The following is a 17793-nucleotide window of genomic DNA, read 5'->3' as shown; positions in this document are numbered from 1 at the left end:
GACAGTGGAGGATACAGTGAACAGGGTTAGATGGAGAACGTTGATTTGCTTAGATGAACCCTAAAGGGAAAAGCCCAAAGGAAAAGAAAAGTTAGTCACAAGGGTGCAGGACATGTATGCTAGAAACAAAGTGATGACTGAGATGGACATGAACAGAGGAGTGTTCATGTCCAAACCACGATGAAGATCTTGGTAGAAGTTTACTGAAGGTGGAGCTACCAGGCAGGAGGTCTAGAGGAGGACTTATGGACATAGTAGGATCCAGAGAATAGGGTTAGATAAAGAAGTTTGATTCGCCGAGGGTAAAGCTCAAAGCAAAAGAAGATCAAATATGACGGCTCCCTGGATCTCACAGCACCGTCCGCAACCAGTACAGCTCTTTAACGCTGACCCTGAAATAAAACTTGGGCTTATCCGCCTTGCTTAGAGGTGGACGGTGAGCGGACGGCGAGCGGATGGCGAGCGGGCGGCGGCGGCGATTTGTCATTGACGAAACAACTAGTGGATCCAATATGGAGTCGGCGCAGGACGGCGGGCTAACACACTGACAATCCAGACTAAGCTGCCCCTATTAGTCTCCAATTATCTGAGACGATAGCGGGGCTGCCAAGTCAGATGCATTTCAGCAGCCGGCGCGCACACACACACACACACACACACACACACACACACACACACACACACACACACACACACAGAGCGTCCTAGTGTGTCCTTGCGTTCGTCGCTCTGATAGGGTCCGCCACAGAAGCGCACTGCAGGAAGTGCTGTCATAAATACTGCACACACACACACACACACACACACACACACACACACACACACACACACACACAAGACCAGGTGTCACCCAGCTCCTGATTTCCCTGGACGACAACATGTGTCCGTGCAGGTGAAATGATTGAGAAAAAAAAACAAAAAAACACTAGCCTTCGTTTTCCGTGCCCGTTATTGCTATGATACGGAATATTATGGTCTGTCCTGTGGGTGCGGGGGGGGGGGCGGGGGAGGGAGGGGGGTCGGCGTGGCCTTCAGCAGACATGAGAGAGGATTAAATCTTGGTGAAACGTCAAGCTAAAGGGTTCCTAAGTGGGTTAAAACGTCGGGATGGCAGCTGCGCCTGTTTTCTCCTCGCCGCTTTCACAAGGACGCTATCCGGCGAGCGCTAACACTCGAGGAGCGCCGTCGCAGCGAGAGGGAGGGAGGAAACAAAAACACAGAAAGAACCCGGGACAAAAAAAAACAAACAAATAAAGTCAAGGAGCGACGAGATAAATCCTTGGGTAAAGCGGGCGTGAAGTTTTTTTTTTTGAAAGGTCGCCGTCTGAAAAGTATCCCGGTGGTTTTTTTTTTGTCGCCGCGCTCGATTTTCTTTTTTATTTGTTTCGTTTTTTTTTTGGAAATCCGAGGCCGGCCAGGGGTGACGCAGAGCGACCGGCCCACTTCCGCCTTCTGCTTCGCCCGCCGGCGAGAAATGAAACGTCTGTAGCGTCAGACTGCGAGGACTGGCGAAGACACAGCTTGGAGGGAGCGAGAAATCATCCGAAACATAAAAAAAAAAAAAAAAACATACACATCAATACAATAAAACATGATAAAATAAAATATAGAATGAAATGAGATAAAATGTCAAAACTGTTTATGTTTAATTTTGAAAAGACAACCATTCACCCTAATTCATACATCGTGTAGGGACTCTTTCAGATGTCTGGGTTTAAGGCTTTAACCAAATAAATAGTATGAAATTAAATTAAAATAAATATAGAATAAAATAACATAAAATAGAATACTGACTTCATATGAACCACATATACAAAAAGGAAATCTAAAAAAAACAATGAATAAAAAGAAATAATTTGGAAAACAAAAGAATCATATCATACGATTGTGATTTCCAGTCGAAGCCAGCAACATATTTTTTTAATTTAATTTTAAATACAACCATTCACACAACATGTAGAGACACATCATTCACCCTCTCATTCATATGTTTTGGTTTCAGGCTTTAACAAAATAAAATAAAATAAAATAAAATAAAATAAAATAAAATAAAATAAAATAAAATAAAATTGAATGAAGGTAAATTAAATATAGAAAAACGTAAAATAACAAAACAAAGAAAACCTACTCTATTCAAACAATACAAGCTAAAATAAACAAAGGAAATAAATTTAAATGATAATTTGGAAAAAAAAAAAAGAATCATATCATACAACTGTGAGTAACTGTTGAAATGAGCTAGCAGTAAAACATTTTGGCGAGGCTGTTTATATTTAATTTTAAACCCAACCATTCACTCTTATATACACGTGTCCGGGGTGAAGGATCGAACTTCATCAATAAAATAAAACAAAATAAAATACAATAAAGTAAGTCCAAAACAAAAGAAAATATGAAAATATAAGCTAGCTATTATTTAGCTAACTAGCAATCGGTTGTGCGTTCATGCCTGATCCGTCTCATTCTTGAGACAAGCTAACCAGACCATTAGCATACATCTTTGCTCGATGTCTAACTTTACCACCTCCGGATGATTCTGTAGCCGCAGAATAAAAAAATAAAATAAATAAAAAAGTCTTGCCCGCTGTTAGCTCAGACGGGAATTCCAGCAGGTCTAACCAGGCAAAAGTCTGGAATTACAAACCCGGCTATCGACTGGACGGGACGGAGAAACTTTATTTCACGGTCAGATTGGGGTTTGCATCACGGCGGTTCCACACCGCGCCGGTTAATCTTTAAAACGCAAACGTGCTCGAGCGGCAGTGTGCGCGCGCTCTGCTAAGCTACAGGAAAAAGCAAAGGGAAATAAAGCTACGGCGCTTTTTGAATGAATGAATTCAACTGAACTCTGCCACTGGTGTCCGAAAGCGACAAAGTGTTCGTCCAATCAGAGACGGCAATCTTTGTGCTAATCGCCACATTAGCGCCTGAGGCTAATGTGCTAATCTTACCACAAAGGGGCGATGATGAGCTTCAGAGCATTTTGAGATGCTGTTAATAATGAGCAACTCATGTAAAGACTCTTTATTGATCTATGAATGAATGAATGAATTAGCGGGCGCGGCTAATCAATGCTAGCCATCTTTTGGTTGCAAGCATCTTCTTATTAAGATGTCTGATCAGCGTTAAAGGCGTTAAAGGATGAAAAAACGCACGTGTCGATGTCGTCACGCCGGCGGCGAACGTTCTTCTGACGGAAACCGAACGCAAGAACGCCGTTCTCCGAACGCCGCGGACGACGGCGAGTTTATCGCATTTCCTGGAATTGACTGGAAGAATCATCTGATTACTGACGACTGTAATAAAAGAGACGCCCACGTGGAAATTCTTAATTGTGCAACGCTGTGTGTGTGTGTGTGTGTGTGTGTGTGTGCGACTTTAACTCAGCCGAGCGTCTCCTCTCTCTTCACATTTCGAAGGATTTAATCAACATTTCCCCTCCTTGATGATGCGTTCATTCTTTCACCTCTGACCCCCCGCCGATCATCACCGTTCATTCATTCGTTCATCTTTCATTTGCCACGTTTCGTGATGTCCGACCCTCCATTCACTCATTCACACGCTGGAAACATCCAAACATCTATTTATTCGTTCACAGGTTACTGTTTATAAAGACATGCACAAATCCACTGGAGACCTGCAACATCTATTCACTCATTCACAAGTCACATTGGAACAAACCATTTATTCACTCATTTAAAAGTAAAATTGAAACATACCATCTATTCACTCATTTACAAGTTGTATTGGAACGAACCATCCATTTACCCATTCACAAGTCATTTGGAGACAATTTTATTCACTCATTCATAAGTTGTATAGAGACATCCAACCCTCTTTTCACTCCTTCACAAGTCATATTGGAACAAACCATTTTTAGTCACTCATTCACAGGTTGTATTGGAACAAACCATTTATTCACTCACCCACAAGTCATATTGGAATGAACCATTTATTCACTCATTCACAAGTAAAATTGGAATGAACCATCAATTCACTTATTCAAAAGTTGTATTGGATGAATCTGTCGATTCATTCATTCAAAAGTAATATTGGAACAAACCATTTACTCACTCATTCACGAGTCAAATTGGAACAAACCATCTATTCATTCATTCAAAAGTCATATTGGAACAAACCATTTATTCACTCATTAACAAGTCAAGTTGGAATAAACCATTTTCACTCACTCATTCACAAGTCACATGTCATGTTGGAATGAACCATCAATTCACTCATTAACAAGTCAAATTGGAATAAACCATTTTTACTCACTCATTCACAAGTCACATGTCATGTTGGAATGAACCATCAATTCACTCATTAACAAGTCAAATTGGAATAAACCATTTTTACTCACTCATTCACAAGTCACATGTCATGTTGGAATGAACCATCAATTCACTCATTAACAAGTCAAATTGGAATAAGCCATTTTTACTCACTCATTCACAAGTCACATGTCATGTTGGAATGAACCATCAATTCACTCATTAACAAGTCAAATTGGAATAAGCCATTTTTACTCACTCATTCACAAGTCACATGTCATGTTGGAATGAACCATCAATTCACTCATTCAAAAGTTGTATTGGATGAATCTGTCGATTCACTCATTCACAAGTCGAATTGGAATAAACCATTTTTACTCACTCATTCACAAGTTGTATTGGAACAAACCATCTATTCATTCATTCACAAGTCACATGGACCTACAACCGTTCATTTTCTCATCCAGACTCTCAGCGATGTTTTGTTTGTGGAGGTGATCAGCTGCTCAGCTTCAAGCTCCCCGAAAACGTAAAATACGACACCGGAAGCGAACGAAGAGGACGGACGTTAGGCTCCGCCCCCTTCCCCCCCCCCCCCCCCCAAAAAAAGTGCACGATCCCGATGTCCGTCCGACAGACTCGTAAGGAAGCTCTGATTGAGACATCAGGGAGGCGTCCGTCCCGAGGAGCTCTGGGGGATTTTCAGCTGAAACGCATCCAAGAACGGCGGAGGAGGAACTTTGATTGATTTGCAGGAACTCTGCTGGACCAAACCTCATCACACACACTTCCTCTGAGGATCATCTCACACTGAGAGATGGAGGGATGGTGATGATGACATCACTTATTGATATCTATCAATCTAGATAGATAGATAGATAGCGAAAAAATATAGGCTATCTGTCTATTTTTTAGATTTCCAAGCAATATACTTGGTTCGTGTGTGTGTGTGTGTGTGTGTGTGTGTGTGTGAGTGTGTGTGTGTGTGTTGAACGCTTGGACGAGATTCTCGCTAAGTTTCCTCAAACGTCCTGCCGACAACCAGATGTCGGGTGTTAAGTTTGTCCCCCGAAAATTAAAAACAATTGAAAAAAAAAAAACAAAAAAAAAAAAATTCACGTTGCCATGGTGACCCTGACTACGGCGATGAATGAGCGACGCATGGGTTTTTACTCCATTCGTCAGATGGAACAATAAAACGACGTCATGTTTGAACGAGATCCACCGACCGAAGGAGAAATTAAAAAAAAAAAAAAAAAAAAGTAGAAATAGAAAGTAGTCTATTTCTTTCTGGCTGAGATCGCCATGGCAACCTAGCCGCAAGCATTTAGCATCCCGTCCTTAGTTTTGATTGTTTGGGTTTCTTGCTTGTTTTAACATTCACAAACACGTCATTGTCAGTATATCGGAGGCGCTGTATTCCAAAATGTCAGCATCCAAAACAAAAGAAAAACATTATTTCTGCAACGTAGTGCGCTATATTGTTTCTGAAGGCCGTCTGTTAGTTTCGGAGCCGCGACAGAGGATTTTATTGTTAAAATCCAGAGAAAAGTGGCGAAAAACAACAAAAACTACCCTGTGATTTTATGAACCGCCACCTTTGTTCAGTAAAAGCCGTTTTATTCTCAGTTAGCGAATCCGCTCCGTTAGCTTCACCCTCAGGACGACCCACAGGGGCTAATTCATGCTAACTAGCATATGAAAAAAAAAACATTGTCAAACGTCGCCTCCCTCATATTTCCCAAGCCTGTTTTCGTGGTTGCTAAGCAACACATCCACAAGAGGGCTGCGTAAAAGATGGCGTCAGTTAGCGAATCCGCTCCGTTAGCTTCACCCTCAGGACGACCCACACGGGCTTATTCATGCTAACTAGCGTATGAAAAAAAAAAAAAACGTTGTCAGTCAAACGTCGCCTCCCTCATATTTCCCAAGCCTGTTTTCGTGGTTGCTAAGCGACGCATCCACAAGAGGGCGGCGTAAAACATGGCGTCAGTTAGCGAATCCACTCCGTTAGCTTCACCCTCAGGATGACCCACACGGGCTAATTCACGCTAACTAGCGTATGAAAAAAAAAAAAAACGTTGTCAGTCACACGTCGCCTCCCTCGTATTTCCCAAGCCTGTTTTCGTGGTTGCTAAGCAACACATCCACAAGAGGGCGGCGTAAAAGATGGCGTCCACGGAGGAGACAATCGGCCACATGGTGCAACACTGCCCCCGCTGGACATCTGTGGTACTGCGGCCGCGAGCGACTTGTAAACGTACAAGATTACGGGGCAGAACGAAGAAAACAATGAATTCTGTTTCGGCAAACGTGCGCCACAGCGGCCATCTTGGATTCACCCGTAACGCCGATTTTCCACTTCGGAATGACGCGAATGTCAACAAGCGTGTTTTGTCCTCCGACGCCCCGTCTTTCCCTCGTCTTCCTCTTCACCCGCCTCACCTGACATTTCCGGACGCAGCCCGGCGGAATCGGGGGCGGCGGAAGGTCACGCCGCCGCCGCCATCGGACGCGGGATCACCGGATCCACGGGCCGATGTGGGTCTCCGTGTTTTATTTTTAATTTTTTTTTTTTGTGGTCATTTTTCTCTCGGTTTTTACCTCGAACGATCCGTAGCGACGCGGCCCGTGAAACGTAATGGCGCCGGAGAGTTCGGCGGCGTGTAATCGTGGGATAATTTCCACCCCCGAAACTCCACCGAACACCGGGAGCCGCACGAGGATCCACGGAAATATAGAAAATAAATATGCAAAAAAAACAACAAAAAAAAAAAAAGCCTGACGACGTCTGAGCAACAGCAACGCAAAAACACACAGGTGTGTAAGTGTGTGTGTGTGTGTGTGTGTGTGTGGGGGGGGGGGTTCTGCACCCCTTCCCTCAATCCATCAGCACAATCGTGCTCGTGGGTGTGCACGTAGAGCTCCCGTGGAGCCCCCCCCCTACACACACACACACACACACACACACACACACACACACACACACACACACACACACACACACACTCCCTGGGGTGGAACCCAGGCCCAGCTGTGCAGGGGGTGGGGGCGGATAATATCTGGATAACAAGACCCCTAATTACCCCCCCTACACACACACACACACACACACACACACACACACACACACATGCACACACACTCTCAACATGCTGAATTGGGATGCTCAGGAAATGATAGTGTATGTATGTGTGTGTGTGTGTGTGTGTGTGTGTGTGTTTGTATACTTGTGTGTATGTGTGTGCATGCACGTGTGTATGTGTGTGTGTACCTGCATGCGTGTAAAAATGTGTGTGTGCGCTTGTGTGAGTGTATGCATGAGTGTGTATGTGTGTGTGTGTGTGTGTGTGTGTGTGTGTTTGTATACTTGTGTGTATGTGTGTGCATGCACGTGTGTATGTGTGTGTGTACCTGCATGCGTATATATGTGTGTGTGCGCTCGTGTGAGTGTATGCATGAGTGTGTATGTGTGTGTGTGTGTGTGTGTGTGTGTGTGTGTGTGTGAGTGATGGTTGAAGCAAAAAAATGGAAACAGAGACCCGCAAATCACACTAGACGAGCACAGTAACACCGTTACGCGTGAGTGAGCGACACGCACAAACACACACACACACACACTCACACACACATGCGCACACACACACACACACTCCCACGCCACGGATCAATCCGCACAGCGACAAAAAAAGGGGAATAAAATCCTCCACGGTGCATTTCGGAGGCTGCAAAGTTTTGTATGATTATTATGGGATGGCGCGGGAGCGTGGACGGCGTGGGATCCGTGGGTGGGGGCGGGGGAGGGAGAGAAGGAGGGGGGGGGGGCGGCGTGGAAACCCACGCGTAATAAAGTTGACCGCTTTCCAACGTTTGACGTGATTAGCATTCCTGCCCAATGATCGGCAGGGTGTGTGCGTGTGCGCGTGTACGTGTGTGCGTGTAGGTCCTCACTTCTCCGTGCGTGGGGTGATCGAATCCACGCCGTGCACACGGTTGCAAAAACAGGCACCGAGCCGGGTAAGTGCCATGAGGTACCGGACCGCGTGCACGCGCGTGTGTCGTGTGTGTGTGTTTGTGTGTGTGTGAGAGCTGCACCGTTCTTCTCTTTCGCGGATAAAGCACGCACACGCACACGCACGAAAAAAAGAAAGGAACCCCCCCTCTAAAAAAAAAGAGAGAGCAAACCACGCATGCAGATCAGGCTTGAAGCAAATCACGCACGGAAAAGCACACACGCGCGCGCGCGCGCGCACGCACAACCAGCCCCGGTGTCCGGTCACCACCGCATTTCGCGCGTGCGATCCCGCAAGAAGAAGAAAAGAAGAAGAAGAAGAAGAAGAAGAACTCACCCATGTCGGCGTGCGTCTTTTTCCTCTCCACGCCGCGGGAGAAGGGGGGGGGGGGGGGGTTGCGGGAGGGGGGTTGCGGGAGGAGGAGGGGGGGGGGGGTTCTAGCGGGTTCCGATGCGCGACGTGCGGGTCCGCATGACGCGCACGTCCGCAGACAGGTACCGTCCTAATCCGGGTCTCTGCGCGCAGCCGCCGGAGCGCACCTGCACCCCCCCCCACTCTGTTATTTATATTTTTATTTTTATTTTTTTTTGTCCTGGGTGTGTTTATCCAGCTCACAGAAGAAGAAGAAGAAGAAGAAGAAGAAGAAGAAGAAGAAGAAAGAAAAAAAGAAATTTAAAAAAAAAAAAAAAAAAAAAAAAAAAAAAAAAAAAAGAAACGAAAAGAACCCGGATGATCACTCGCGTCCCACCTGGAAAAACAAATCACGCATCGCGGAATAAAAAAGTCTCCATCCGCGGGGGGGGGGGGAGAAAAAATAGTCCGCGCAAGTTAGAGCCAAGAAGAGGAAGAGGAGGAGGAGGAAGGAGGAGAAGAAGAAGAAGAAGAAGAGGAGGAGGAGGAGGAGGAGGAGGAGGAAGCCACTGCAGCAAACACCGAAGTCACATCTAAGTCCATCATGGCAGCGTGGGAATGTGCGTGATTCACGCGTCGAATCCCGTCACGTCACACCGCAAAAAAAAAAAAAAAAAACAGGTAAAGTTTCGTGGGATGTGAAGGAAGGATGAAGAAGAAGAAGAAGAAGAGGAGGAGGAGGAGGAGGAGGAGGTCCTGTTCCCCGGTAGCAGCGGCGGCGGCGGCGGCGGCGGCGGCGTGCAGCCTCCTTCTCAGACGCGTCCGCGTCCACCGGATGCGCGGTCACGTCACGGCGGGGAAAAAAAAAAAAAAAAAAAAAAGAAAAAAAAAAAAAAAAAGCGGACGTTTTTTTTTTTTTTTTTTTTTTTTTTTTTTGCTTTTATTAATTTATTTTTCCTTTTTCCTCCCTAGTTTTTATTATTTTTTTCCTCCTCTTTTCTTTTTTTTTTCTCTCTCTCTTTCTCTTTCTCTTTCTCTCCCGCCGACGTCCGCGCGGCCATCTTCCGGTGCGCGTGCGCGCGCGCGCGCCCCGTCCGCCGAGGTGCCGCGTGACGCTGTTGTTAATCGCCTCGGCTCGGCGTGCGTGCGTGTGCGCGAGTGCGTGTGCAACTTTTTTTTCTTTTTTTTTTTTTGCCAAGGCAGAAGCGGAATGCCCTCTTCTGGCGAGACGGCGACCCGCGGGTGGGCGTGGGGAGTTCGGCTTGGCGTGGGTGGTGCGTTCACGGGTGGGCGCTGGGCGTGGGAAGAAGCGCGACCGTGGAGGGGGAGGAGGCGCGCGGACCGGAAGTGTGTGTGTCCCGTGCGAGGCGCGCGACCGGGGACACCTGTAGGGGGCGGTGACGTACACCGGAAGTAGTATTTTCTAAACCCTAATAATAATAATAATAATAATAATGATAATAATAATAATGATAATAATAATCAACCGTAACTTCTACTACGATGATGATGATGATAATGATTATTATTATTATTATTATTATCATTATTATTATTACACCACTATCATCAACATTAATAATAATATACCACTACTAATACTAATACTACTCATCACTATTAATATAATATCACTACTACTATTATTATTAATAACAATAATAATAATAATAATAATAATAGTAATATGAGAAGAAGAAAGACTAGTTGTATTTATCATATTCTAAGGAGGGTAAGTAGTAGTTGTTGTAGAAGCAGTGGTAATGGTAGTTGTTGTAGTAATATTAGTATTTCTCTTTATTTTTATAATTGATAATTATATGATTGTAGTTACAATATTAATAGTACGAATGTCAATTGTAATAATAAATTAGCATATTTTTTATTATTATTAGTTGTAGCAGTAGTAGTCGTAAGAGTACTAAAAGTGTCTTCTTCTGTTCTTTATCACTATCATTATTATTAATTATATTATGTCACTTCTAATACTAATAATCACTTATAATATTATATCGCTACTGATGAGTATTATTATTATTATTATTAATAATAATAATAATAATAGTAGTAGTAACAGTAATATGAGGAGAAGGAGGACTAGTTGAATTTATCTTATTCTAAGTAGGATTAGTAGTAGTTGTTGTAGAAGCAGTAGTAATGGTAGTCGTAGAAGTAATATTAGTATTTCTCTTTATCGTCATTATTTTTATTATTATGATTGGTTTGTAATGATAATAATAATGATACCATTAATAATACTAATGTCAACACTAATAATAAATGATAAGTAGGATAATTTTTTGTAGTAGTGATAATATTAGTAATAATGTAGTAGTGGTAATATTAGTATCTATATTATAATTAATTATTAATTATAATTATAATTAATTGATATTATAATAATTGTATTATAGTATCTATATTATAATTGTTATTATTATTGTTATTATTATTTTGTATGATTGGCTTGCAATGATAAAATATTGATACTAATAATAATACAAATAACAAAAGTAATAATTATTGAAATTATCATATTATTTTTATTCATATTTGTAGCACTAGTTGAAGTAGCAGAAATAAAACTACAAGTAGCAGTTTTTTTTTTTTTTTTCACTTTTATAGCTATTATCTTGATTATTATTGATTATCGTATTCTGATAATGATAATGATATTCATAAAATACAAATAACAATAGTTATAGTAATAAAATTAATTTTATAACAATTATTATTGTCATAACTGTTATCGTTATATTATAATCATGTATGTTTATTTATCTATTTGATTGATATTTTGATCTATCTATCTATCTATCTATCTATCTATCTATCTATCTATCTATCTATCTATCTATCTATCTATCTATCTATTTATTTTTTGATTGTGTTTTTCATTGATTGAGGTATTGATCGACAATTACAAGGTTAGGTTTCGGCGTCAGCGCTTCCTCTTAGCTTCCCGCTAGCGTCCTCTTAGCTTCCTGCTTGCTTCCTGCTAGCTTCCCACTTGCTTCCTCTTCCCTTCCTGCTAGCTTCCTCTTAGCTTCCTGCTAGCTTCCTCTTAGCTTCCTCCTAGCTTCCTGCTAGCTTCTTGCTAGCTTCTTGTCAGAGCCCTGATTCAGGGTTTTTATGGTGTGAAATGAAGAAAACCCCTCCTCTTCTTCTTCCTCCTCCTTCTTAGAGGTGTTGTAGCCCCGCCTCCCCTCGCCATCCGAGCGCTCGGTACCTGCCCGACCCAGACGCCGCCCTCCGACCCCTCCGACCCCTCCGACCCCTCCGACCCCTCCGACCCCTCCGACCCCTCCGACCCCTCCGACCCCTCCGACCCCTCCGACCCTCCTCCGCCCTCCTTTGCAATCTGGCTGATGACTTTGCTCCTGGATGCCGTTCAACAAGTCCAGCCTGGTTCTGCTGATGCAGGCGAAAACAGCGAGAAGCGGGTGAAGTTATGGGGGACGCCGACGCTGCCGGCTCACACACACACACACACACACACACAATAAAATGCATCGCCTTAGATGGAATACTCGCTTTCATCTTTACCGAACAGGCGATGAAGCCGCGGTCGGGCAGGAGAGTCCTGCGATCGCATCAGACTCCGAGCGAATGTTGCAAGTATCAATAAGACTGAATGAGAGGACGACTCGTCGTATGTCTTCAAATGACCTGTGAATGAACGAGTGAATGGTTGCACGTGTCTACATGAGGTGGAAATGAAAGGGCGAATAGCTGATTGACTATTAGACATCAATAAAAGAGTGAACGGTTGTAATCGGTATGTGATTTGTGAATGAAAGAGTGAATAGTATATAATATTTGTCTCTGTGGTTTGAATGAACGAGTGAACGGATGCGTCTATGAAAGGTAAAAACAAAAGGTTGAATGGCTGAATGTCTATGAGAGGGTGAACATTGTATGTTTCTATATAATGTGAAAATGAAAGGGTGAATGGAAGTCAATTAAAGAGTGAACGGTTGTGATTGGTATATGATTTGTGAATGAAAGAGTGAATAGTATATATAATTGTCTATATAAGGTGAAAAAAAGGTGAATGGCTGAATGTCCATGAGATGTGAATGAGAGGGTTAATACTGTCTGCTGCTCTATGAAGTGAAAATGAAAGGGTGTTTCTATATGATGTGAAAATGAGAGGGTGAATGGAAGTCAATAAAAGAGTGAACGGTTTAAATTGTTATTCGTGAATGAAAGAGTGAACGGTAGTTTGCGCTTTTTGAGGCGAAAATGAGAAGGTGAACGGCTTAATGTCTTAGACATCAATAGAAGAGTGAACGGTTTTAATCGATATATGATATGTAAATGAAAGAATAATTAGTATGTAATATTTGTCTGTTGTTTGAATGAATGAGTGAATAGATGCATTTATACAAGGTGAAAACAAAAGGCTTAATGGCTTAATAGATGCGTTTATATAAGGTGAAAACAAAAGGGTGAATGGTTGAATATCTATGAGATGTGAATGAGAGGGTGAACGTTGTCTGTTCCTATATGAGGTGAAAATGAAAGGGTGAATGGAAGTCAATTAAAGAGTGAACGGTTGACATTGTTCAATGATTCGTGAATGAAAGAGTGAACGGTTGTAATCACTATTTGATTTGAGAATGAGAGGATGAACGTCGTCCATCTCGAATACATGAATGAAAGAGTGAACGGTTGTATGCGTCTCTATGACGGGAAATGAGAAGGTGAATGGACTTCAATAAAAGAGTGAACGGTTGTAATCGGTATATGATTTGTGAATGAAAGAGTGAATAGTGTATAATATTTTGTCTATGGTTTGAAGGAATGAGTGAATGGATGCGTTTATATAAGGTGAAAACAAAAGGGTGAATGGCTGAATGTCGATGAGATGTGAATGAGAGGGTGAATGTTGTCTGTTTCTATATGAGGTGAAAATGAATGAGTGAGTGGAAGTCAATTAAAGAGTGAACGGTTGAAATTATTATTTGTGAATGAAAGAGTGAACCGTCGTATGCCTTTTTTGAGGCAAAAATGAGAGGATGAACGACTTAATGTCTATTAGACATCAAATAAAAGAGTGAACGGTTGCAATCGCTATTTGATTTGAGAATGAGAGGATGAATGTTGTACATCTTGAATACATGAATGAAAGAATGAATGGATGACGGGAAAATTAGAAGGTGAATGGACTTCAATAAAAGTGTGAACGGTTGGAATCACTTTATCATTTGTGAATGAGAGGGTGAATGTTGTATCTTTTTGTATAACATGAGAATGAAAGAGTGAATGGTTAATGTGTATTAGACGTCAATAAAAAAAAGTGAACGTCTGTAATCGGTATATGATTTGTGAATGAAAGAGTGAATCGTATGTAATATTTGTTTATGATTTGAATGAACGAGTGAATGGATGCATCTATATGAAGTGAAAACCAAAGGGTGAATGGCTGAATGGACGTCAATAAAATTAAGGTTTTGGACGAGACGTCCTTCGCCGTCCCTCCTCCATTCACGTCCAAACCTCCTCCAGAACATCTAACGCCACCCGCTCCTCTCCGAACCTCAGCTGCCTCCTTCTTCTAAAAGTAAAGAAATGAACAGCGCGACCGAAGAACCCATGAAGACGTTTAAATAATAATAAAAATAATGAAGGTCTGCAGATGTTCGGCGCCGTCCCGACAGCGCGGCCGTGGCCGAGGGAGGCGATCGGCGCCGTCCTTCCCGTGTTCTCCTCGGACGAGGACTTGTTCCCCCCGCTGTTCTTTTCATTTCCCATTTCCTCTGATCTTAAAAACCTGGCAGAATAATCTTAACCCGCCTCCGGGGCAATTTCCATCCTGACACTCAGGTTCCTCCTCAGAATGTGAATCAGCCAGGAAACATCCAGGGGTTCCTCATGCTTCCTGCGCGCTCCTACTTCCAAATATATATAAATATCCTCCATTTTATTTACATGAGGTTGTTCCACGATGCTAGCGCTAATGACGCGAATTTGTTTGGAGCCGCGGATCCAGCTAGCTCTTTGGGGGGGGTGGGGAGGGGGTGGGGGGGCGTTCAGGTTGTTTCCATTAACCTTCACCCCAAGCTGGGATCCAATCTGGAGGTTCCACACGGTGAAGCTTCAGCCGCTCCGAGACAATCAGAGGTGACGCCAGACATGAGCACGTGCACACACTATTTTTTTTTTAGAATAATAAAAAAAATATATAATATTAAATATATTAAATAAATTTATTTAATTAATCAAATTATTTAATTTGATTAAATCAAATTAAAATGAAATACAAACTAATATAGAATTAAATTCAATCAAAATTGTAATAAAATTTAATTGAATTGCATTTACAACTATGAAATACAATCAAAAAATGAAGTACGATAAAATAAAATGTGCAAAGAAAAAAAAAAAATAGCAGTTCAATTTAATTTAAAAAATTAATTCACTTGAAATGAATTACAATCTAAATCTAAAGAAAATCTAAAATCTATATCAATCTATCTAAAAAAACTCGAATGAAATCTAATTCAATTCAATTTCAAAATATTTACGGGGATTGTCTTTGGAACGTAAATGGAGAGCAGCGAGCTAGTAAACACACAAGTTAGTCTTTTTGTTGACACAAACCTTGGCTCCCACCTGATGTTCGACATGAAACCGTGTTGTGCTAAACAAGCTATCTGGAGGCCAAATAAACTGAGACATTAAAAACAAATAATAATAAAAAAAACCTTTGTCTGGTCCTACAAATGAAACCTGAAATCCTTTTGAAGAAAATACATAAACACTATAATAAACCAATAAATCAACCTTGTAGCAAACAAAACACCTGCCTGTCAAAAGGCTGTGACGGAAAGCAATACTGCTTTTTTCCTTCAATCATTAAAAAAAAAAAAACAGTTGAAATAGTCTTAAAAGTCTTGAGAAAAGAGAAAAAATGTGAAGCGTTTGTGTCTAATGTATAAATGTATAGTGTGTATGCTGTGTGTTCAGTGTGTGTGTGTGTGTGTGCGATGCCAGTCCCGGCCCCTCCCCCTCCTGTTCATGAGATAAATGAAAGGGCTCGGTTGCTGTGTGTTGTTTTCACTTTCCCTTCGATACAAGCCGGTGTGAAACCACCTCCATCTTTTATTTTCTTTCTTTTTCCAACTCCTCCTCCTCCTGGTGGCGGCCGCGATAGATTAACGCCCGCGAGAGGCCCCTTCCTCAATTATTGGAGTTTATTCTGGAACGGGCTCTCGATGTAAACAATCCCGCTGCCTCTGACGACGACGTCGAGAATAAAAAAAAAAAAAACAAAAAAAAAACACACACTCAAAAAAAAAAAACAAAAAAAACAACCGCTACAGCACATCTGCACAAAGTGCATGTAATAGGAATAAAAATAAACACGCCGTTCGACGGCGCCCCGGAGCGCGGGATTGCGCCTCTGCTTTTGTTGCACGTAAGTGTTTCAATCAAATAATGAAGTCCCTTGAGTGCCGGGGGAGGCGAACGTACCTTCTGTGCAAATTCATCAAAACCAAAGAATAAATAACTAAATATATAAACAAATAAAGCTTGAACATGAATATGCAGTTGTGTAACACGGCGGTTACATGCAATGTGTGTGTGTTTGTGTGTTTACTAGCTTGCTGCTCTCCATTTTCGCTACGCATGGCGTTTGCCCATTCGCTTGCGCTAGCATTTGGCGCTAACTGGGTGCTAACCAATGGAGTCCAGCTGTCCTTCCACACAAAAACAAAACATGGACGACGGCGTGGACAATATCTTCTTCCTGCGGAGGCGATGTGCGCTCATCAGCCGAGAAGTCGCAAGAAGAATCACAAGCGCCCCCTATCCTGAGGCAGGAGAGCTGTGTGCCTCACTTGGTGGCTCTTGCCAGACGTTTTATGATCGCTAACCACAAAAAACTAATTAGACATACAGTTGATTACAAAAAAGAACAATTTAGTTTATCTAGCAAAAGTGATTAAACTGTTTAATAGCGACATACAAATGGCATTTGCCCATTCGTTTGCGCTAGCATTGGGCGCTAACTGGATGCTAACCAATGGAGCTGTCCTTCCACACAAAAACAAAACATGGAAGACGGCGTGGACAATATCTTCTTTCTGCGGAGGCGACGTGCGCTTATCAGCCGAGAAGTTGCAAGAAGAATCCCTGGAATCGCGAGCGCCCCCTATCCTGAGGCAGGAGAGCTGTGTGCCTCACTTGGTGGCTCTTGCCAGACGTTTTATGATCGCTAACCACAAAAAACTAGTTAGACATACAGTTGATGACAAAAAAAAACAATTAAGTTGATCTAGCAAAAGTGATTAAACTGTTTAATAGCGACATACAGAGAGACAGAGTGCAGAGCATGACAGCAGTCAGCCGTCATTGCGTAATCTACATTGAGGCTCAACCGACGGCGGCCTCACCGCACATGTCTATTTGGTATTGGAACAGTAAATGTGAAAATCCAGGCAATAAAAAACAAGCTAAAACTGGTGAAGTGAAATGAAAAACACCTTCATCGTGCAAATCACTCATAAATATAGGCATTTAATTCTTTCTTTCATTCAATTTTTTTCTTTCCAAGATTGGCAAGTGAGGCACGGCCTCTGCTGCCTCCCCTGACTGCAAGTCATTGCCCTGCACGGCTTCGGTTAGCTAACTCCGCACTTAATTTGTAGGAATTGTTGACGTTCCTCCAGAAGAGCTCAGACCTTTAGCTGCTTCTGTCCGTTTAGTTGCAAGAAGACTGCAATCGTTTTTAAAAATGGCACTCCGCAGTCCGCTGGAAGTATCTGCTAATGAGCATGACTGAAGGTCCGGCGATCACTGATTTTATGGAACCATAAAAAGAATCAGAGAAGAGGCAAAAATAGTTCTTGGAGTTGAGATCCATAGCGCATTTTTCCTCCGCTGTCTAATTGGAGGTAAGTTGTTTCGACAGTGCGCAGGAGGTTAACGTCGCTAATACGTATCAACATGTGAAAATTGAATCTAATTAAATGTAAATTAAATGTAAACAAAATGTGTATGTTTGTAAATATGTATGTTTGTTTTTATATATAAGGGCAAACTGATTGGAAATAAAATGAGAAATAAAGATAGAAAGAAATAAAACAATTCAACATAAAGTAAATTTAATTAAATTGAAAAAAAAAAGAAAAAAAATTATGTTTCATCTC

This window comes from Fistularia commersonii, chromosome 23, assembly GCF_037954325.1.
Source record: "Fistularia commersonii isolate RoL2024-O1a breed Wild chromosome 23, RoL_Fcom_v1.0, whole genome shotgun sequence".
NCBI classification, from domain to species: Eukaryota; Metazoa; Chordata; class Actinopteri; order Syngnathiformes; family Fistulariidae; genus Fistularia; species Fistularia commersonii.
The sequence above is the reverse complement of the archived record's forward strand: the minus strand, read 5'-3'. Positions refer to the sequence as shown.